Source organism: Capsicum annuum, chromosome 4 (genome assembly GCF_002878395.1).
Source record: "Capsicum annuum cultivar UCD-10X-F1 chromosome 4, UCD10Xv1.1, whole genome shotgun sequence".
Lineage (NCBI taxonomy): Eukaryota > Viridiplantae > Streptophyta > Magnoliopsida > Solanales > Solanaceae > Capsicum > Capsicum annuum.
The window spans coordinates 37336064-37359178 of NC_061114.1; the positions used below are offsets into that span (position 1 = coordinate 37336064).

Here is a 23115-nt window from a genome sequence, read left to right on the forward strand (position 1 = left end):
GGGAAGAAATAATCATAATTTATTGGTCTAATGCATACAAATGCTATTGCAATATATCAAGTTTCAGACTAATACATTAAGTTTTGTTCTCATTAACAATGGTTGAAATATTTATCGAAGACATTCAATGCTAAACCATCATCATCAAGATAAATTATCTTGATTACACAATCTGAAAATTATGCTCAATTTATATTAAACAAGTAACTTTCTGAATGTCAAATGTAGGTTGACAATGAATGTATATGCGATCATCTTATTGATGCATCTTTTCAACATATCACATGATAGGTGAACGGACCCTTATTCACCTTTTATTCTTTTCAGATTTTGAGGGATCCAATCCTAAAATTAGTTGGACCAACCAACTTATCATGAGAACAAGCAACATTAAAGTTCATGAAGAATTTTTTAATTCTTCAATATATGTTCAATACTCAGTATGCACATCTTCGGGATATCTCAATCTTTCATGTCAACTTATGAACTTTTATTCTAGTAAACTCCAAGTTTACCATGACATGTACTTTTCTTTAGTAAATTTCAGATTTACTATTACATGAATAAATTTTAGATTTACTACTTCAGAAGTAGATTTCAAAATTATTCAACCTCTTTCGAAGGTGAATTGTTATAAAATCACAATCAAGTGCACGTTTGTATTAATAAGTTTTTCATTTCCCAGGAATGAAATATAATTGTGCCTTAAGTCTATCAAATTATGATAGCTTATAACCTCTTTCAAGATTTTGCTACTTCAGAAGCAAATCGAAGCATACATATGATGTAGATAATTTTTAATGATGTAGATAATTTTTCTCTAGCATATCTTATAATCATATAAGCGCGTGAAAATATCATCACATTTGATGATCATTATCATATTATCCCTCCACGCGTATATTCGTGCATTCAATCACTTATCTTTTTTCAGACATATTATGCACTGCTACCACATACACCTCAAGAATGAAGTAAGTTGTCATATTTCAGACTTATCATATATTGCTACCACATTCAATTCATGGAATGGAGCATATTCAATGGGTCGAATTTCATGATTTTTCACCAAATACCCATTATTTTTGCCTTAGCCATCATAATATATCAATATGGTGCATTGAGATTCAAACTTAATGTCTTATCCATATAAAGACGTCTTAGGCATAAATTGATGGGACTTGAACTCAACATATTATCATCTCTTTTGATGATATTGTTCTAGAGAAATAAATTTAAAACATAAATGGTTCCAAACTAATTATTTTTTCTCAAATCCAATAATAATTATATCATTAGTAACAAAAGACAAATAACATAAGGAATTACTAACCTTACCTTTAGATTTATAATCTCACCTTCTTATCTTTAATCGATATCATAATAAGCTAAACTACATTATAGCTTAAATATACAATACTACTCGATATCCCATCTTTTGACTCTAGATGAATATGAAAACATGAATCATGTTAAAGTTAATTCTTGAATTTAGACCAAACTAAAAACAGTTTTAACGATTAACACAACCATATGACTAGTACTTATATTTGTTAAACGTATTCCAATATAAAGCAGAATATTAGTTTCTAGGTTCGTATTAAAAACAATTATTAATTATAGGCAAAACAATCACAATTATATTAGAAGAGGCAAGTCTTAAGTTTACAAGTCAAAGTTATATTAAAGTGACGGCTGCTTCCCAAATTACATTGCAAAATTCACATGGTGAGCATAAGTCAAAAGATAAACTAATATATTGATAAAGAACATTTATGTCAAAAGTAATAGAATAAGAACAAATATTAATTTCACAGTAGTCCTCATGGATTAAAGATATGACCATGATAAAACTATAAAGACATACCTTATCCGAAAAGAAATAATCTCAATTAGTTAGAGACTCGTGCTAATAACGTGTTATAAAATAATAAAGAATAAAGAAGAAGAGTAGAGAGAATAGAAAGAGCAATTCTTATTTCTTCTCTTGAGGAATGAGAGATCATATAATTGTTAATACAATGAATAAAACCCCTCTATTTAAAGAAAAGACAGATACTTCAAATCCTAATAGATATCAAAGTATATCTTGATAGACATTCATTATAATGTAAATACATTTATCAAATATCCAAATAAACTTTAATTTCATATCAACTAAGTTTGTATCATGATTTTTTATAACTTTTTGACTCATTGAAAATTACTTGTCATACAATGTCCACAATCTTTTTAAAAAGATTAAGTGGTGTACATATTTTTTCCGTATATGAATTTTCAATGCTTTTTTAATGATTTGTTTTATAGTTATGTCGGCTAGATTTGGTAATTGGCCTGTTCCGATTCAGATAGGTTGAATGACTAAACGACCCTAATAATTACAATTAGAATTAATTAAATGTAGAGGAGAGAAATAGAGGGTCAAATTTATAATTCTTTCCTCATTCCCAATTCAGAACGCAGGTATTTTCCCCCTCTTAAATTGACAGTGAAACCCTTAAATTTCAATTCTAGGGCTTCTTTACTTCGAAACAGGTGCAGATGTAGCTGTGATAGAGTTCTAGATATCTTCTCGTCTCAAAGGACGGCAAGACCTTAGGAAGATGAAGTGACTTAAAGAGTCTCCAAATTACAGTCTTAATCTACGACAATGTCTTTTTTCCTTTTTTCTTGTTTGCTCCTTTTCTTTGGATCGGCTCTTCAATGTGGTTACTTTTCCTGTATTTGGCCTTTGCTCTATTACTCATTTCTCCATAATTCTAGGGCTTCAAAGGAGTATCCAATTTGATCTAAGCTCTCGTCTACAGTGGATAATCCTCAATAAGCCGTGAAAAGGTAACTCGTAGACCATTATAAGCACAATAATTGGTTTAAAGAATTCATATATCTTCTTGCTTCTTCTAGACAATCCTTAAATTCCTTTTTTTCTAGAACTTTGGGGTTTTGGCGACTATATTTAAGTTGAGGATCGAGATTACACACTTGCATATTGTGTCCATTACATTTGTTGTGTAATTGCATTCACCAAGATTATCTGGTTTCTCAATGACACTCATTCTTGATATATATGAAAACTTTCTATTAGAGGAAGGCATGTGCGAATGGAAATAATACGTTCCTCTATATATTCTATTTTGGATGGAATTTTAAGTAAAAGAATATCGATACTCTTCAATTGTTAATGAGATTTTGGCACATGTGGCTGTTATCAGTTTATGTTTAGGACCACATTAATATTAGTTTGACAGAGTTAATATAGTAGGAAGTTTGAAGAACACTAGTTGTTCATATGCAAAGAGAGATCTTCCTCTCTTTCGCTTGGTTCAGTTATTGTTATAACCTCATACTAGGAGTGTCTAATTCAAAATTTGGATCTTGTAGGTTCTTTGTTGATCTGATGATGGTAAATGGAGTATTTGAACCTGATATAGGGAGGTCTATGAAGTAGTTGCTCAACTCATTGTCAAGGCTATAATGGGAGTTATAAACGATATGGTAATTGATAGTTGATGTTTAATATATGTGAATGCATCAGTTTTTTTAGCTAAAACATGTCTATGAATTTTTTAGTTTTACATAATTCAGTTCAAAGTGTTAGGTTGTGGAGCCTGAATAATATGTGATGTACTGTTATATATTAATGTTCACGCGGTTCAACCTTTTTAGGCTGTACCTTTTATCCTCTTTACATACTCTGAGTCATTAATATAAATAGCCCGTTCGCCGTGGAGGTTACTCACGGGGTGTTACCACGTAATTCATTCTCACTTATCTCTCTCTCCTCAAGAACTTTCTCTCTAGTTTTCTTCATCCTCTTCATAGATCTAATGTGTGTGCACGCAAATAGATCCTAACACAAAGGTCATGCTTATAAAAAACTGATGTCTTGTTCCTTTAGTTCACATCAATCCTTTTTCCTTGAGGTGCATAGAGGAGATGTCTGTGGTAACTAATTCACTATGGAGTTCTTCAGGATTCACGTATTCTTTTATGGTTTACCATACTCTTAATTTTTGGCATGAAGGATGATATTATGCTCGCAATGAAGTGAATACATCGCTAAATGTTCGTGTATGGTTATCAATGTACCTGTGTGATGGTAGGTATGTAAAGCCTTGTATTCGTGCAGATGATAGTCGTTATGGAGAAAATTCAAATAGCCTTCAAAAGCATACACAATTCAAGTTAGTTTGCCTTCAATTTATTGTCTGAAATTCCTATAGTTAATAGCTTAGTACTGTTGAAGCCCTATATGTGATTATTGTACTTTCGACTTAGTTCATCTAGATGCCTTTCTTGTTTGAAATGAAACTCAGGCAATTTTGGAGCTTGATGCCAGAAATTTGAGGACTTGGTCATCCGTAACTTGTCGGCATCAGGTTTGCAGCCAAGATCTACTTTCTTTGTTTTTCCTTTTCTTGTTCCTACATTATGTATTCCAGAATAACTTATGTGATAACTGTAGCAATCTGATAAGTAATAAGACTGTGAGGTTATGTTGCTCGACCTCTTCAAAATGGTCAACGGGTGCGTGTTTGGATTCTACAAAAGTGGTATTTTTGGAGAATCCAACATAGGTGCGGTACTAAAACTGAAGAATCCGCACAACTTATCTGTGAAGCCTACGAATAACAAAAACTTGCAATATCTTCTCGTATTTATGCTTTGAAGATTGGGAGATAGGGCCATGATTTCTAATCTTTTGATTTTTGTGTTGTGACCAGAATGCTGGATGTGTCTTATCCGCTTGCTAAAAGGTGTGCATGTCAATTACTTTTTTAGAGATAGAGCGTATCAAGAGTTAAAACTAGAATTACGGCATAATCTATGTTTCAGCCTTCAAGTAAAGTACATGTTGATGGAAAATGTGATGAGGAAGAATTGAAAGGATGAACTAAAGGAAGTGTGTCCTGTATAGATGATTGGTCATGCTTGCAAGGAACACAGTTTCTTTCTGTTCATTAATCACATAATATAACATTAAAGCTGGAGAAAGAGAAAAATAGCTTGCTTTATATGGCGACCTTAATACATTAAGGGAATGAGTAAAAGATTAAGTATGCAGATGGCAATACATATGGAAAGATTTTTCGAAAAATTTAGTAAATAAATTTATTTAGCCAAAAAATCTTTCTCCTTTACTTTTGTTGATTGCCTTACTTTAGATAGATTATTTTAATTCTTATGCCTTTCAAGAAATGTTATCATATGTTGTTTCTTAAGGCTCGAACCTTCTTGGATATTTAGACAGGATCTTCTATGTTTTCTTGTCATTGTGCATAAGTATTGATTTTAAGTTTCAATTAATAAATGTGTAAGGTAATAAAACTTGCAGTTAGAGTGTATAAATGAAGAAGTAGTAATTGTTTCTATTATATAGAAGTGAAAGTTTTGTGACTACGAAGGGTAGTTACGTCATTTTCCTACTTCCACATGCTATCAATTTTAACTGCATTTTCTCACTTCCACATGTTAGCAATTTCAACAACACACTGCATCTTTCTACTCTTTCTTGCATCTTCCTACACTTTCCAAAGTTACTTTACTCTTTCAAATTTCTACTCTTTCCTCATCTTCCTACACTTTCCAAAGTTACTTTACTCTTTCAAAGTTACACCTCCTCTTATCAATCAAAAAATCTCCACACCACGATAATGCCTCTGATCTTTACAATCTATGTGGACAACCCTCTGATCTTTTTTAAAGAAATAGGTTGAGAACCCATCTATTCCAGGGGTTTTGTTGCCATTGATACTGAATAATGCCTTCCGTACTTTCTGCATATATCCCTCTACTGCTCTAGAGTAATCCTTGGCCGCAACCTCATACTAGGTATGTCTATTGCTGGTATAGCCTCAGTAGTAGAACCAAATAAACTTTGGTAAGAAAAACACCATCTCTTTTTCAACCTCTCGAGTTTTATGCAACAACTTTCCACTGTTGTCTTTCAATAGAGAAATAGTATGCACTAGATCTTGCCTTCCAACATTTGAAGAAATAAATGTTATTACTGTCGCCTCAATCCATTGAGCTTTAGACTTTTGTTTTAGGATACTTTACTCTTTCAAATTTCTTCGTTTAGTATTTTTTGGGTATGTAAAAAATGGCTATGTTTCCGCTGAATTTGTTAATATGTTTGAAGTTTAAAAATCCATGTATCGGCGTTCTAATGCGTTGTGTTTTATGTTACGTGGGTGTTTTTACCTATTTTAATTGTGGGTTTTGGGTCGTGGTTTCGTTTACGCATTTTGTCGAACAGATTGACTGTCTGTTTATGTTTCTTCGTTTAGTATTTTATGGGTGTGTAAAAAATGGCTTGTTGTTTAACTTATATAGAAGTGAATTGTTGTAGATACAAGTTCAATTATAATCAACTTGATCAGTCAACTACATTCATATATTTCACTTGCATCATCTTCAACATAATTGATAAGTCCTCAAGCATTGGCGGAACTTGGAGTGAGAAATCTTAGATTTCACAATGGAAGTCTTCTTTTGCAAATGGCTATGGAGAATGAATGATGGAAAAGAGACTCCGCCGAAGAATGTTACTGTTAATAAATATGGTAAGGATGGATTTGTGGAGACTAAATTCGTACCTCTCCTTATGAGAAATATCGGATTAAAAATCGGAGAAAAATAAGAGTTTGTACTTGGTTTTAAGCCAAAAGCCTTAAGTTAGGATTTTAACTTATGGCTTTTGGCGACTATAGAAATTTAAATGCAAAAACTATAACATATAATTATTCAATATCAAATAAGATATTAAAAATAAGACAAATTCAAGGATATAATTATTTCAGCAAATTTGATTGTAAATCAGGATTTTACCACCTAAAGCTAGAAGAAGAATCTAAAGAATTAACCGCATTTACGGTACCACGAGAATTTTATGAATGGAACGTATTACCATTTGGATATAAAAATGCTCCAGGTAGATATCAACATTTTATGGATAATTATTTTAAACAATTATCTAATTGTATAGTGTACATAGATGATATATTATTATATACAAAAATCAAAGAAGAACATTTAAAATTATTAGAACAGTTTACAGATATAATATAAAAATCGAGAATAAGTCTAAGCAAAAAGAAAGCTGAAAGAAAAATCAGATAGAATTTTTAGGAATACAAATAGATAAAAGTGGAGTAAAAATGCAACAACATATAGTACAAAAAATAATAAATTCGAAAGAAGAATTAGATACAAAAAAGAAATTACAATCATTTTTAGGACTAGTAAACTAAGTAATAGAATATATTCCAAAATTAGCAGAAACTTTAAAACCACTACAGAAAAAATTATAAAAGGATATAGAATAGGTACATCTAGAATAAAAATCAAGAAGACAAAATGCCAGCTGAAAAGATAAAATATGGAACAATAATGGAGCAGATACGACAAAATCAACGGAGACAAGATACTGTACAAAGTCTGAATTATTGTACAAAAGTCTTGATTGAATTATTGTACATTGATTGAATTATTAAGACTTTTACGTAGATGTAGGAAAATAGGTTAGGCCTATAGCCTCTTTTATTGACTTTTTAGTTTCTAGGTTTATAATTTTTGTAAAGTTTGGATGTAAAGATACTTTTTCGTTCTATAAATAAAGAAGGCAGAAGGCATTGCAAAGGCAAGCCTTCATGCGTTGAAGCAACTTTTCTCTCCACTCCACAACAAATACTTTACTCAGTTAATCAAATAAACATATTCCAATGGAAAAAGCTATGGAGGAACAAAACTCAGAAATATCAAAGCTACCCGAACAGGTATATCTATTTATGATTATGAATAGCTAAATTCATAATTCCCAACAATCATGATATGATAAAATAAATTCATATTAGTTACTTTATAGTAGAATTATTCGACGAATAATATGTTAAGAAGTTTATTAACAAAGAGAAAACGGAGAAAAATCCCTAAGGACTATGCCATCCTAAAGGTGAAACCAATGAGGCAAGAAGCCGTGGCGGGGAGTAACCAGAGTAGAGGCGCTGTTTAAGGGAAAAAGTATTCGGATTACCATGTTAATAGTGACGGAAGAACATATTATTTAAGAATAATCTAGTATATAGTAAGCTAAGATGACCATATTTTGTTATGTACATGGTTGAAGGGAATATTTTGAAAAAAGCAATTTTATGAAAATGAATGATAATTTATCTGATGTGATGGTAGATAAATTCAAAATACTTATTTTGTATGCACTTAGAGATATAAAAGTAGCAGATATAAGAAAAATCATATTAGAAAAAGCTTTTAGTAAATACTACATGACTAGAGTAAATTATATACCATATCTACCTAACTACTCTTACAAATACTTACGATGATAAGTTACACAGAATTTTTAGAAAAAGATATAAGAAACATACAGTTACTAGAAAAATAGATAAAAATACAAATACTTAAAAGTATATCTTTTGATGTTAATTCATAATTATAAATTTCTTCTATTGTTAATGTCTTGTCCCATACTTGTATTTTTACATTCCTAGCTTTATAAGTAATTAAGCTTCCTTCATTATTAAATCCTTTAACTATTATTGGTGTTTTTAGTTTATCCCATTTACTTTCTGGTAAGCAATTATATCTGCATAAATTAGCTTCTGCTCCTGTATCTATCATAGGCGTATAATATCTACTGTAATATCCTTCTACTACTATCTTCATTAATACATATATCTTCATTTCATGTTAAGGCTCTTTTTAAGAATAACTTTTCTTTGTTATATGTTAAGGTTAATTGTGTATGTTCTATATTATATGGTTTTATTTGTTCTAACCATTTTATTCCTAATATTATATCTGCTTTTTGCATTTCTTCCTTTACTTCGAATTCTATTTTTATTTTTCTAACTCCTATTATTATTTCTTTTTCTTCTATATTTTTATTATTTATTAAACTTCGTGGTAGATCTGGGCACATATCATTATCAGTCTTTATTTCTTCATTTTTTACTAGATATTTTGTTATATGATTTTCTTCTTGTCCTGTATTCAAAAGTATTAAATATTCTTTTTCATTTATTTTTCCTGTTATGTAATATTGGTTTAAATTACTTATTGAATTTGTTTCATAACTTGTTCTTTTTGATGAGCTTGATGACTCTGGTTTTTCATTAGCTATTCTTTTCGTTGTACTTATTCTATCATTTACTATTTCTAAATTTTCTTCTGTATCTATATCTCTATAGGTATAATCATTATAATCTATTGTTTTTACAATTTGTTTGAATGGGCTTTTTATTTGTATTTTGTTAATCTTATTTTTTCCTGTTATTTTATGTTTTGTTGTTAATACATATAGATTTTTACATCTTGCTGTAAATATTTTACTTCCTGGGGTTAATTCTATTCCTGATATTTTCCAATATAATACTAGTGATTTATCTATATTTCTATCTGTTACTGCTACTGAATAATTTGCACTTATTATAAATTTAAATTTTTGATATATTAGATTTCCTTTTACGGCAGTTATTATGCTTTTTTCTATAGGTTTTATAATTCTATCATCTGCTAAATATAATTCTATTGGTGTATCTATTCCTTCTCTAAAACATGCTTTTATTAATATCTCTGTACCTCCAAGGTGTACATATTTTATTGGATCTCCTTTACTTTTTATATCAGTTATTTCTTTATTAATTATTCTTTTTGTTATCAGTGGTATACTAGGTTTTCCTTTTGCATATCTGCAGTCTATTACATGTTCTTTTTGGCATACTACATAATATTCATCCTTTTTCCTAGTAAAAATATTTTTTATTGTTGGTATTTTAAATATTTTCTCTACACTTAAATCTAACTCTTTTCCTTTTATTTCATCAAATATGTTACTGTCGAATATTATTTTTTGTTCCATTCCTTCATCATTTAAATATTCTTCCTTTGTTATTATTTTTATATCTTCTTCAGTCATTTGATTCATCTATTTCGCTATCTATTTCATTATCTGTTTCATTTTCTGAAATTTCATATATACTATCTTCACTTTCCAATTCATAATCTATATAATCTATCTGCATATATTCTGTATTATCTATTCTTATTTCTGATATTTGTTTATTTTTTGGATTTTTAGGTAATTTACAATCTCTAGCTAAATGTCCTAACTTTCCACAATTATAACAAGTACATTCTTTTATAGATTTCTTCTTTCTATATGGTCTTTTATGTTTATAATTTTTTACATAATATCTTTTCCTTGGTTTCTTATATTTATATTTTGATTTTTTTATATTTTTTATATTTCTTATGCCTTTTTCTTTTCTTATAATATCTTTCTTCGCATCCAAATTGGGGTGCTATTTTATTTTTGCAACATGCTAAATTTCTTATTAATGTTTTTTCCATTTTTAATTCTTCTCTATATTTTTCACATAAGTTTCTATACCATTATTGTAAAAATTTTATTCTTGCTCCTAACGTATCTACTATTTTTGCTTCTTCCCAACTTTTTATTATTTTCGAACTAAATGGCTCGGGTAATTTATTAAAACATAATTTTCTTATTTCTTTACTTTCTTCTATACTAATTCCGGCAAATATATTATAATGTAGTCTTTTTATTCTTATTTTTAATTCTTTACGTTTTTCAGAGATAATTTATTTTAATTCTTTGTATTGTTGTACCTTATTCATTTTAAATTATATTTATAATATCTTGGTGGATATCTAAATCTAATTTTTTCATAATTAGGTGGTATGTGTTTCATTCTTCTGGATTTTAAATGTGTTATTAATTTTGATTCAATACTAGATATTAATGTAATTAAGTAGGCTAATTTTTGTGGGTTTTCTTTTGTTTTATTTAGACTTATATATTCTGAATAATTACTAATTAAAGATTCTTTAATTTTTCTAAAAGCTTCTCTATTTTTAAATGGTCTTCGCATAATTAATTTAATAATTTTGTAGGTAATTTTTTTTTTATCTAACTCTAATCTAATTTCTAGCTCTAACATATATATTTCTCTTCCGTACTTTTTAAACTTCTGGGCTCTGATACCATTTGTAGGGGGTTGCACGGATTATATATATTTAATAGATTCACTAGACAATCCAACTCTATTTCTATGATAATGAGAATGATAAAGTAAATAAAATGGCCTTCTTTGATAAACTAGACAAATCTCTTATTGAAAACTTGCTAGATATTTTACGAATTAATCCATATTCACAATTTTTGAATTCTTTTACACATATTCCAGATTTCTTTAATTTCTATATCGCATTTAAATGTGATTTTACCTTGGATCAACAAACATGTAACTTACCGACTGTGCAGCACAAGTACGCAAGTAGCAGCTATATGGACTGATGAAGAATAACCGGTGTTATTTCCACACCACATATTCGTATTCACTCCCATAGCAACAATAGCCAATTGGTTCACTACTACTATGGTTGTTACGACTCTTTACAATACCCTTTGTTATTTCCATATGGTGAAAATGGATGGCATTGTGGCATACAAAAGATTTTACAATTAAATAATTCTTCAAGAAATTGTTCTTGCAAACATGAACTACTTCCAAGTGTTACAAACATGGCTTCTATTGATGGATTCCTTAATATTGAAGAAGAAATTTTAAAAAAAGAACGACAAAAAAAGAACACTGTTTCCTGCCGTGAATATTATTGTTACAAACTTCAAATTAGAGATAATGAAGAAAATACTACTTACATTCTGAAAGATTATTCCAACAATATTTAGTAGACCAATATATAAAACTTGAAACACAAAGATTAGATTTCATTTTATTCAATCAAGATTTATTTCGAATCAAAATATTAGCCGGGCTTATTGATCTACAAAGACTAGGAGAAAGAGAAATTTCAAATATTGGCCGAAAAACATTCTTTCCTGTTAGCTTTACAGGGGTCCACGAGATATGCGACATAAATACATGGACGCCATTGTATTAGTACAACATTTTGGAAAACTAGATATCTTCATAACAATGACATGTAATTCGTCATGGCCTAAAATAGAACATTTGTTGCTAATGACTGATGAAACACAACATAGGCTCGATTTAATAAGTCGAGTATTTAAAGCAAAAGTGAAATAATTAAAGTCAGATATTGTTAAAACAAAAATATTTGGAAAAGTTGCTGCTTATATGTATACTATAGAATTTCATAAAAGAGGTCTTCCACATGCTCATTTCCTTATTATACTTGAGGATGATTATAAGCTATTAACACCAAAGGCTTATGACAAAATTGTTTGTGCCAAAATACCTGATGCTTACGCAAACGAATATTTACACTCTTTAGTTATTAAACATATGATGCATGGTCCTTGTGGAACTTTAAACCCTAACAATTCATGCATTGAAACAAAAAGCACTTGTAAATTTAAATATCCCAAAAATTACGCAAATGAAACATCGAAAGGCGGAAATTCATACCCCATTTATAGAAGACGAGACACTGAAAAATTTGTAAAAGTTAGAACTCAATATCTTGACAATTCATGGGTCGTACCATACAATCCATATCTTCTAAGCAAATTTAACTACTATATAAATGTTGAAATTTGTGCAGATATTAAGGTCGTTAAATATATCTACAAATACATTTGCAAAGGTCATAACAAAATAAGTTTCAACCTCCAAAGTAGTGGAGCTAATACAGAAATAGACGAAATAAAAGAATATTGTACATGTAGATGGGTATCGCCGCCGAAAGCTATGTGGCGTATGTTTGCCTTCCTTATTAGTGAAATGAATCCAAATGTGTATCAGCTGCAACTACATCTTGAAAACCAATAATTCATTTCTTTCAAAACAACTGCAAAATTAAGTTTAATTTTGAACAATCCAGGAAATAAAAGAACAATGCTAACAGGATTTTTCACAATGAATCAAATAAATAAGTACGCCATAGAACTTAATTTACTATACAAAGAATTTCCACAACACTTTATTTGGTCAAATAGTGATAAAATGTGGACACGCAGGAAACAAGGTTATGCTATTGGACGTATTGTCAGTTGTCATCCAACCGAAGGAGAAAGATACTATCTACGGTTATTATTAATGAATATGCGAAGTCCTAAATCATATAAAAAACTTAGAACTGTAAATGACATATGTTGCACCACATGTAGAGAATCTGCAGAAAAAAAGGATTGTTAGCTTCTGATAATAACTTAATTGAATGCCTATCAGAAGCTACTACTTACCAAATGCCATATAGTTTGAGATGCTTATTTGCCACACGCTTAGTATATTGTAATCTTGCTAACCCAAAAGCTTTATGGGAAAAATTTGAAAGACTCATGTCTGAAGATTTTACAGTTACAACAAATATATAAACAACTAACATTCGTTATACGGTTATTAACCACATAAACACCATAGTAAATTCAATGGGATGAAACATAAATGAGTTCAAACTTATATCAGAAAATTTTACACCTTCCACATATACTTACAGAATAACGCAATAATCTAGAGACACTTATTGAGAAAGAAACATAGTTCTAACTGAAGAAGATTTATTACTTTATAAGAAACTAAATAGAGAACAACATGCTGCTTACAATGTCATTCTTAATAAAATATTCTCAAATGAACTGAGAGCTTTTTATATTGATGGACCAGGAGGAACTGGAAAAACTTTTTTATACCGAGCTTTATTAGCTACTGTAAGATTCAAAGGTCTTATTGCTTTAGCTACAACAACTTATCGTGTTACAACTTCTGTTCTCCTAGGAGGACGAATTGCTCACTCACGCTTCAAACTTCCTATCAACATAGGAGAAAACTACAACTGTAATATAAGCAAACAAAGTTCACTTGTAGCTTTAATTCAAGATACCAAGTTAATAGTATGGGATGAAGTATCAATGGCAATGAAAAAAAGATAGACTTTTGATTTATTGCTGAGAGACCTTATGAGTATAAATATACCGTTTGGTGGAAAAGTCATTGTTTTGGAGGTGATTTTAGACAAACGTTACCTATTGTGAAAAGTGGAGTAAAAGAAAATTTCATTTGCGAATGTTTATTAAACTCAGATATCTGGAACTATCTACAAAGGTTTCAGCTAATAGAAAATATGTGTGCACGAGAAGATCCCATATTCTGTGAATATTTACTTAGAATTAGGGATGGAAAAGAACAAGTTAACCACCATAACAAAATTGAGATTCCAGAATCCTTTCTTATTCCTTTTACAAATAAGAAAGAATCATTAAACAATTTATTCAAAACTATTTATCCTAACTTAAACATGACCATGATTCATACATCTGATGTAACATCACATGTTATCTTAACAACTAAAAATGATTTTGTAAATGAAATTAACCAAATGTTCATAGATCAATTCCTTGGTACTGCTTTAACTTTCGTTAGTATTGATGAAACTGTAGAACCAAAAGACCAAAGCGAGTTTGAAGATTTCTTACATACTTTGAATCCTACAGGACTACCTTCTTACAAGTTAGTTCTAAAGCAAAATTGCCCATTTATATTACTACACAATTTTAATCCTTCAGAAGGTTTATGTAATGGTACCCGCTTAATTTGTATTATTTCAAAACTCATATTATTAGTGCTAAAATTGCAATTGGGGATTTCAAAGGCAAACATGTTTTCATTCCCCGCATACCTTTATTATCATCACAAGATGAAAAATTACCAATTCAATTCAAGAGAACACAATTTTCCATTCGATTATGTTTTGCTATGGCTATAAATAAAGCTCAATGTCAAACACTAGATTTTGTTGGAATTTATTTGCGCGAACCTGTATTTTCACATGGCCAACTTTATGTTGCTTTATCAAGAGAAAAAAACTCAAATTGTGTAAAAATGATAATACGACCAGCAACAGCAGATGATCCTGATGATCATTCTACTTACAATATAGTATATAGTGAAATTATTAACAAGACATTCTCTTAAAAACTATTTTCACTAATTCCATGTAAATTTCCTACATTTTGATTTTTACTATTTGCAATTCATCAACCAATTCCTACTTTGATCTTACAATCTCAGAGATCTTTATCTTTTGCAGGTAGTCGACTTTAAAATTACAAATCTAATTCTTCATGAATACGACATGCTTTCTGAATACCTTTGGTTACATGTGTTCAAAGTAAGTATCTAATTCTACCTACCATTACGTGATCTTTTATAGATGTATTTTCCAAATTTGCTACGCTATGATAATATCTGCAAATTTTCTACGCTCTGTGTGTGCACATCTAAACTTAATTATTGAGTTGTCTCTGGATGCAATGCCCCTCTGTGTGTGCACACCTATCCATGCATTAATGCAGTCATTGATGTTTTCACCATTTATTTGATTCTGATTATGCATATTATGAAATCATGTTTGTTAGATAAAGATAACCCATTACATTAATTTCATTGTTGATAAAGTGGATTGCAGTACTTACCAAGGAATTGTTCTTTCAGAACTATTGTTCTTTTTCTTACCAACAGATTAGTGTTCTGGTACTTGGCTAGAAACATCTACAAACATGTTCGTGCTTTTCTGCTCATTTCTGTTGATGGATGAGAAATAAGATACTAGGTGTCTGCGGTTTTCTTTCTTCTCTAAACATGTTGAATGTATTTTCTGTAGGCTTTCTGACTCCCTGGGAGCAGCCATCACAAGAATTTGGGAAGTCATTTTGAGGTACAACTATCCAGGTTTTCTTGAGATGTATTTTATTTTAATAACCAAAAAATCCCAAAGGATCAGTATACATAGTTCAAAACTCAAAAGATAATGGGTTTGCTATCTACTCTTTTCCCCTTACATTCTAGGCTTTTGTTTGTGGCAAGTTTTGAACCCGTGATGTGTGCCTTACTAACACATCACATATTGTGCTCTTACTATTAGATCAAAGCCCTGGGTTTGATGTAATGTTCTCTTTATGTCTAATACCAATTATCAAAATTAGCTCTTTAGAAGTGTAACTTTGTAACATTCTTACTACTTTGTTGAAAGTTTAGTAGTCTACTACCTCTTTTATTGCTTTATTGTCTATATATTTGCTTGGGAAAGCTATATTTCATTAGCAGGATTGAAAATCTATACTGGAAGATTTATAGTAGTACTTTGTTGTACAATTGACTTGGTTCAGTTGATTGAAACTTTCTAGAAACCAAATTGAAGTTCGTTTCTGTTAGACAAAATTGTAACCATGAAACAACAGCATAGTTTGGTTATTTTTAATTTTAACCAAGTCACTGTGCTCCTTGAAACCTTTTTCCTGTTGAAGTATAAACGGAGTTAACAAAAAGTGTTTGTACTTTGTACATTGTATTGTAACCTGTGCCACACCTTTCTTTGCTTCTTTTTAACCTCATATGTCCTTTATGCTTCTTGACAAAAAAAACCTCCACTCATTGTAATTTAGTTAAACTTGAATCGATAAATCATGGAAGCTTACCTTTGTCTCTCTTTTACTTCAGTATCTTACTCTACACTATGTTTCGAATGTAATGCTTGGTTTTCCCATCCTTTAGAGATGTCCAAATAAAGTATGTACTTTTGCTACTTTGCAAGCTATAAAAAAGATGACAGAAAGACTAAATATACATGCAATCACCCCTGAAACACCTCACTGGATATGCAAGGTCCAAGTTGTAGACATGAGTAGACTAGGAGAAGGTATAAAACGAAAGATAAATTATTTGAACATGATTTTTCAAGATGAACAAGTAACTTCTTACTTTTAAAAATCAAATCATCTATTTACATCCCTTACTTCTACCTCTTATATTACTACTATTGAAAAAATTAGCTTCAGGACAATCAAGTAAAAGTAACTGTTTACGGTGATGATATCCCCCTTTATCAAGATATGTTTTAGTTGTTTTATACATATTTGATAATGGGTACATGCATATAACAACCAACTCTGAGATATGAAACAACATTGCATACATTCGACTGGATTATTGATAAAAAGACCATAGCCAATCCAACTGATAAAAATGACTCAGATGAAATAGAGTTACCGCCACCTCGAATGGTCAATGCCACATCATTCCAAGATATCAACAATCAAGCCTCCCGAGCTTCAAAAGAACAACTTCAAAAAGCAGGATACAGTATACTCATTTCATTCTTTCTATCATTAAAGATCTACTTCAACACAACTAATATATAACTTTTTCCCAACAGATGTGTTAGCAATAGTTGTCAGCTGTTTTGCTCCAAAATATGTTACCAACATTCAAAAAAGATTGCAGGAACTCCTTATTATTGATACCGAGTAAGCATATTTGCCAAACTTAGCACCATTTTTCTTACTTTACAAAAAAAATTATACAACATATTAATTACTACAATATACTCAGCAAACAGGCTTACACATTCACGTTATGGGAAAAAGCTCCATTGAAGAAGGCAACAAGCTCCTCACACAGTTTTAACAACATCCAATCATTTGTTTCAGGCGTGTTGGACTATCCAAGTACAATGGTAAACTAACGAACATACCATAATTAATTTACTTAATATCACCTTTAGCTTGCTTCTATAACATCATTGTTATTATAATTATTATAGGTATATCGTTGACCATAAAATTTAACACAACGATACAAATTGATCCACCATATTTAGAATGCCTTCAATTGCACTCATGGTATCAACATACTTTACTCTACTTTGTACTAATTTGTACATTATTATTGATATGCTAAAATCCATCAAACACCAACTGAAACAGGGTTGTAGAAAATGTTGAAATGCTCAACTCTTTTCCTATGAGAAACACATTCCAATCTGGATCTCTGGTCTCTGCTCCAGTAGATGAAGAAATAGTGTCAATTGCTGACTCCACTTGGGTAGTAATACTATACACACATACATCCATAATATCAATAACATATTTCTCTTTATTAACTAAAGTACTAATATATACTATTTTAGGTGCCGATTCGATATGAATCTGAAAGATGACACTGACTCAATCGTTGGAAGTATTAGTGGAAAAGAAGGAGAAAGATTATTGTCTCTTACAATAGAACAGATCTACGAGCTTGCTTCAACTAAGGTAAAAAAATTTAACCATCAAATATACACATCAACATAATTATTCAACAAACATAAAAACTAAATATTGTTTTGCACAGAATGAGTCCCAATCAATGCAACATGCTGAAATTAGATAGAATCAAAATCTGTTCAGAATTCAAGTGTAAAAAGTAGCTTCCCGCACTGATCATACAATTTCTAGGAAAGTCTACATTTTAGCCTGTACTGAAAAAGGAAAAATCATGCCCTCTCTTCCCACACCATCCACATTTCATATCAAAGAAGAAAGCAAGAAACAAAAAAAAGATTCTACTTCTCCTTCTGAACAAGCCGAACAACAAAGTGAACGCCAGAATATGCTCAAGATGAAATAAAAAATAGAGCCATCAGCTCCAATGCAAACCAAATAAATGTTGCCAACAAACTTCTTTCATATTCTTTCCATCAATATTTATAATGTCTTCAATAACATTACTATAATATTTTCTCACTAACTATATTACTCCCTCTTTCATTGTTGTTAAATACATTTGTAGGTTCATAAACTTTCCTTTTGTAGTTACTTTTGGATTTTGTGGAACAAAGGATTTTATAGATTTTGTCAAATATTGTTCTTCCTTGTTCATTCTGCTGTAAAGACTTTTGGTGAAAAGAACTACTAGCTACTTGCCTCTATCATCTACCCAACGGCCCAATAGGTCAGTCATCTCCTTAATATACATTTTAACACATTTCCTTCCTTAATTCATTGTTATTCCATATTGAAAAAATACAAATTACTGAACTAGATTTTTTTTCAATGAATTTTCTTCTGCAAACACCTACCTAACCCCTTGAGCAATATGAATTGATACATGTTCAGCGTGGAACTACCATAGTCCTCACTAGCACCAAGTAATATCTTGTCTTCAATTTACTTTTCTTTGTGCACATATATTTGTTGTTGAGTATTAGTTTTGTAATTCGTAAAATATCAGCAGGCAAGTGGTTTGGCTAAGTAATACAAATAGGAGTAAAGATCATGTTGTTAATTTTCTATCGGTTTCACTTCATGTTGTTTCTACAAACCCTAAAGCTTATCCCAATCCTTGTTTATATGCTCAGGTACAATCTCTATGTTTCAAATTTAAATATTTTTTTTCATACCTTAACTTTTTTGGTTTTACTTTAATAAGCAACAGTAGAAGACAAAACTGAAAGTTAAGTTGTGTGCTTTGTAATATCGAAGGCTTGTAATCTAAGAAGTACCACATAAATTAGGACACAGGAAGTACTTATTGTCTTAGGGTGTTTGATAGTTTGATTCCGTTGGGGATTTATATGAATCGGGTTTTGTATTTGTCTATCCCTATTAGTAAATAGATTGAAAGCTAATAACAAAAAACAACATACCAATGTGATCCAAAAAGTGGAATATAGGAAGGATGATGTGTATGCACCCCTACCTTGTGTGAGATAGATAGATTGTTTCTAATAGATATTCCTTTAGAAAAAGGCCAAACCCATCGCCAGGCCCCTTAAGTACGCGCGATCTTTTACTTAGGCACCTCAAGTGGACGTCGCTCACTTTGGGCACCTCAAGTAGCCATAAAGTATGTCATTTTGACACCTTTTGCTGAGTTGGCAAGGTGCGTGTATTACACACCTCTATGAAGGCGCGTGAAAGCCTTTTTTTGGCTGATGTGGCGCCCAATTTGGCCCATCAAAAGTATACTAACTCATTTTCATTAATTTATACCTTTTTTTCTTATTTTTATCCATCATTTTTGTCAATCTTAAGCTTAATTAATGGTGAAAATTATTGGGAGAGATTTTAAAAATTAGATACACATTTAGGAGTTCGCCTTGCCAAAAATAATATATTAACTCAATGCTCAGTAATTTGTACTTCTTTCATATTTTTATTCGTTATTTATGTCAATCTTAATTTATTTAATGGTAAGAATTTTTGAGAAAAATTTATATATGCATTTAAAGGTTCGTGAAGATTAAATAATAAGCACCTTTTTTTAAATCATTAAGGGCAAAATTGATGAAGAAAAATAAAAAATAAGCAACATCAACGAAGAAAAAATAAAAATCAAACAAAATCGAAGAAGAAAAATTGAAAAATAAAGCTAAATCAGTGAAGGAAAATTTAAATCAAACAAAATCAATAAAAAAAATTAAAATCAAACCAAGAAAAATTGGTGAAGAAAAATTGAAAATCGATGAAAAAATTAAAAAAATAAAGCTAAATCCGTGAAGAAAAATTGAAATCAAACAAAATTAATTAAAAAAATTAAAAATTGAAGCAAAATAGATGAAGCAAATCTGAAAAAAAAATTAAAATTGAATCTAAAAATCAAGTAAAATCAGTGAAGAAAAATTAAAAATCGAAGCAAAATCGATGAAAAAAATTAAAGATGACGGGTGGGGGGTCTTTGAAGAAGATAAAAAGGGGAAGAAGACTGGCGGGGTGGGTGGACTATTTGACGAAAAAATTGGTGGGGTGGGGGTGGGGATAGGGTATGGTGGGGAAGGGGTGACGAGTGGGGGGAGGGATGTTTGAAGAAGAAGAATGGTGGGGTGGGTGGGGGTGGGGGTGGGGGTGGGGGTGGCGAGTGGGTGGGGTATTTGAAGAAAAAGACTAGTGGGGTGGGTAGGCTTGGGGTAAGGGGTATTTTTTTATTTAAATTATTTATTTATAAATTATTTAGATAAAATGACACATGTCCACATTTTATTCGTCATTTTCCAGCTCATCGGCGCGTGTAACACACGCACGTAGTATTTTTTGCTGAATCAACAAAAGGTACAAAAATGATGCACTTTATGGCTACTTGAGGTGCCAAAAGTGAGCGACGTCCACTTGAGGTGCCTAAGTGAAAGATCACGCGTACTTAAGGGGCCTGGCGATGGGTTAGGCCTTTAAAAAATATTATCTTCCTTTCTTATATGCTTGTATTATTTTCTAATACATATGGTATGCTTGTATCCTTTTCAAAAGAAAGCTTCCAATCCTGTTTTTAGCCTTTCATATATGCTTGTATTATTTTCTGACCTGTCTATATTGAGCATAAACAAGAATAGATGAGTAAGGCAAAATCACTCTTAGAATATATTGAGAAACATACTGCTGCACAAATGCATTTCCCACTTACAATCAGACAAAATCAAATCCATCACTGTCCATCTATACCGCCGAAGGCAGCAAGGTGGATTTGAGGCTCAACAGTTTTACCTTTAATTGATGCATTTTCAGAATCATACCAGTCAATTAACTGAACTAAATAACAACTCAGAAACCAAACAATATAATTAGACAGTCCATTTAACTCGAGTTCTATTAGCTGTAACAATATTTGCTAAATAAAAAACTTTGTCTTGCCTTGATTAATCAAAAATGACAAATAAGAATAGAACTCTTTACAACAATTTCTTGCACTTTCTAAACAAAAGAAACACATAAGAAATATACACCTAAAAATCAATCTCTATTTGTCATAAGTTTTTGGATGTTGCTGTTGCATTATTTCCTATGTTACATTGTTTGTTTCTAAATATTAGTATTCATGACCTCTAAAACTAATAGGACTGAAATATTAGTAGTGGAATAAGTCAGAATTCAGGAAGTTTTGTTTAGATAACTTGTGGCTATTGGGTCGACAATTCAGGGGAATGGAGAGATAGATGAGGATGTCTCTCACAGTATTGGGGCAGGTTGGATGAAATGGAGGCTCGCTTCAGGAATTTTATGCGATAAGAAGGTTCCCCCAAGCTGAAGGGAAAATTCTATAGAGTTGCAGTCAGACCGGCTATGTTATATGGAGCTGAGTGTTGGTCGGTTAAGAATTCTCATATTCAAAAATTGAAGGTGGCGAAAATGAGGATGTTGCGTTGGATGTGTAGTTTTACTAGGGCTGACAAGATTAGGAATGAAATTATTTGGGAGAAGGTGAGAGTGGTGTCGGTGGAGGATAAAATGCGGGAAGTGAGATTAAGATGTTTTGCCATATGATGAGGAAGGGCGCAGATGCCCGGGTTCATAGGTGTGAGAGGTTGGCCTTGGATGGTTCCAAGCGGGGCAGAGTAGACCTAAGAAATACTAGAGGGAAGTGATTAGACGTGACATGGAGCAGTTACAGTTGACTGAGGACATGACCCTGGATAGGAAGGTATGGAGGAAAAACATTAGGATAGAGGGTTAAGGTGGGTGGATGAGTCGTAGTCAGAAGGTAGGAGGGCTTGGGTGTCTTTTGTTTGGCAGTGTTGCATATTTTGTGGATGGCGTATCTATGTTTTTTATCGTGTTCCATGCTTTTGATGTTTTTATATACTATCCTTTGTCTTGAGCCAGGGGTCTATCGAAAATAGCCTCTCTATTTCGTTAGAGGTAGCGGTATGGTCTGCGTACACTTTACTCTCCCCAGAACCCACGATGTGGGAATCTACTGGGTTTGTTGTTGTTGTGTGGCTATTGGGTCAATGTTTGCATGTGGTTTCTCTTTGTGCTATCAGTGGCAATGCTTGAACGAAAGATGTTCTTGATTAACATCTCAAAAATGAGTATCGATCTAAAGTTCATCATTCAAGGTATGTGGAGGTTTTCAACAAGAACTCTCTTTCGTTCTTGTGCCCAAAAGTAGTTTTCTTTACAAAGGCATGATTTTTATTTGATTTTTATGAATTTGAAGCATGAACCCATATCTTATGATGATTATTATAAATTCTTAATGTTTATGATTTTGAAAGATGAATTTACATGTATGGTGATATAAAGCATGAATCTTGAATGGTATTTATCATGATTTTAATATTTGGGTCGTGAATCCCCATTGGAAATTATGTTTTTTTGAGAAAGTGTGTTATAAGCACGTTGATGTTGAATATTTGAGATATTTTTAATGATTTGACCTTTTGGTCTTAATGAAGTTATTTTGAACTCAAGTGTGAAATAAATCCACAACGTGGTTGATTTTGATAAATGGGAAGCATGATAGCTCCCGATGTATATTTATATATTACTGAAATTGTATTATTGTGGATTTTCTTTGAAATGATCTGAGCTAAGTCCGGGAGAAATCTTTAGCACCGAGT

The 23115-nt window shown here is 31.2% G+C and overlaps 1 long non-coding RNA gene across 9 annotated transcripts; it reads left to right on the forward strand.

The window, feature by feature from the left end:
• Positions 1-2279: 2279 nt before the first annotated feature.
• On the forward strand, positions 2280-19732 carry LOC107868040. 9 transcript variants are annotated; one of them, XR_007054871.1, is made up of 7 exons: positions 2470-2835; positions 3382-3495; positions 4025-4757; positions 6353-6566; positions 15055-15135; positions 15628-17269; positions 17355-19732. It is a non-coding gene; the product is annotated as an uncharacterized LOC107868040 (long non-coding RNA). The 9 variants fall into 9 exon arrangements; XR_001673602.2 differs by lacking the exons at positions 6353-6566; positions 15055-15135; positions 15628-17269; positions 17355-19732 and adding an exon at positions 2283-2463 and having other exon boundaries at positions 2764-2835; positions 4025-4184; positions 4317-4379; positions 4725-5207; XR_007054872.1 differs by lacking the exon at positions 6353-6566.
• Positions 19733-23115: the final 3383 nt, after the last annotated feature.